The sequence below is a fragment of the Aplysia californica genome, unplaced genomic scaffold (assembly GCF_000002075.1).
Source record: "Aplysia californica isolate F4 #8 unplaced genomic scaffold, AplCal3.0 scaffold00396, whole genome shotgun sequence".
Classification (NCBI taxonomy): domain Eukaryota; kingdom Metazoa; phylum Mollusca; class Gastropoda; order Aplysiida; family Aplysiidae; genus Aplysia; species Aplysia californica.
In genome coordinates, this window is record NW_004797666.1 from 514,278 (window position 1) to 516,075 (window position 1,798).

Genomic DNA, 1,798 nt, shown 5'->3' on the forward strand with positions numbered 1-1,798 from the left:
GGCAAGCAGCCAGATTTCCCCTCACTGATTGGAAAAAAGCTACCAATTTGGCACAATTTGACCGAATTTAACTAAATTCCACTGTGACCTTCAAAATGAAACGCGTTTGTATTTCAAGGCCGCGAGTTGAATTGGTTGTATTGTGCCAAAAATGGTCTCTTATATCCCACCCATGAAAGAAAAATCTGGTTGACCCAGACTCAATCCGATATATCTAATTGGCAGTGTGCACTGGGTATTAACGACAAACGATATCGACCGTATAATTAAAGTACTGCACCTTTAATTTTCCACCTACCATCGTGGAGCCTGCCTAATTGCCCTACGTGGCACTGATTTCAACGACCCCTCCGTATCGTTTGTGATTAATTTCATGAACCCCCCCACCAAACTGAATTTTAATTGCAGGACATTCAGCTTTCAATGCAATTTCATGAGCTGTTTTCGCTTTTCAATCTTCGGGGACAGCAGTGTCTTCGTTGACTAACATAGTAATCTAATAGCTTATAACATGGCGCTACATGGACCACAGAAGAGAAAAGCTGGGTTATCAGTAATTTTCATTATAAACAGACGCTTGAATCAGGCTATAGATTCTCGTCATTTTGGTATGGGATTCTAACAATTCGTGGTCACTATTGCCTCTCTCACCCTGCACCATGGTATAGGTCACGGACAAACACTTTCTACCCTTCTCTATCCTGTGCTAGCCTCTTGATGTTGTTCTTTGTCTGCCTACTTTTTTTTAACATCAATTTATGTGATTCTTCTCTAGGTTACACGCGGTCTTCTCCTTTATCTTTTACCCTGTGAACCCAACACTGAGAGTATATCCAATCCATCTCCACCACCTTCTTCCTTCCTCATCTCTGACTGGGAAGTGTCTTGTTTTCCTTAACACTTCCTCGTTGGTGACCCTGTCTGTCCATCTTATCCTCAGTAACTTTTTTAGACACTTGTTAAAAAAACACGGGATCCTCTTTATTCAAGTCTTTGATGCGTTCCATGTCTCACATCCATACAACAAGACTGACTTCACATTTGAGTAAAAATCCCCAGCTTTGCTCGAAATCTTCCAACTCCTATCATAAAAGAATGGGTTTTTTCACAAGGTAAGAGTTGTCACGTTTTTCACCTTCGTGGAAAAAGGCTGCGATACTTTTCTGATTGCGGAACACAAGAACTGGAGAGATGGTCATGTAATGAATACTAATACTTCTGGGGTTCAAATTGGGACTAGTTTCCACTTCATCGTGATCATTCGAGCTCACAAAAAGGGACTGTGTTTTACATACAACACATTACTGTAAAAGAGTTGGGATTTTTCCCTCGAACCACTATCTTTCACACGAGTATGCATTCTGCTGAATTTCTTTTCTTTCTTTTTTGTCCGGGCCACAAGAATAAACTTCCAGGAATTTCAGGAAATGTTTTTCAGTGCAAAATAGCTTCTTGCCAAGAAATCAAAATGCACGATACAGTAGGTTAACCTGCAGGCACGTTATTCCTTCCGAGGATTAAACACAACAGCTGGGCGTATCGGGTAGACCGTCCACGCTGGGGCAGAGATTGGATTTCAGACCATGCGTATAATGCTTATGATGGGACAGACCGTTATCATTCGAGTATTTTTTTCAGTATGATACTTTCTTCTTATTATCTCACTAAAAATCTATCGATACTTCATAACCCACCCACCCTGTCTCTCTCTCTCTCTCCATCCATCCATCCATCCATCCATCCATCCATCCATCCATCCATCCATCCATCCATCCATACATACATACATACATACATT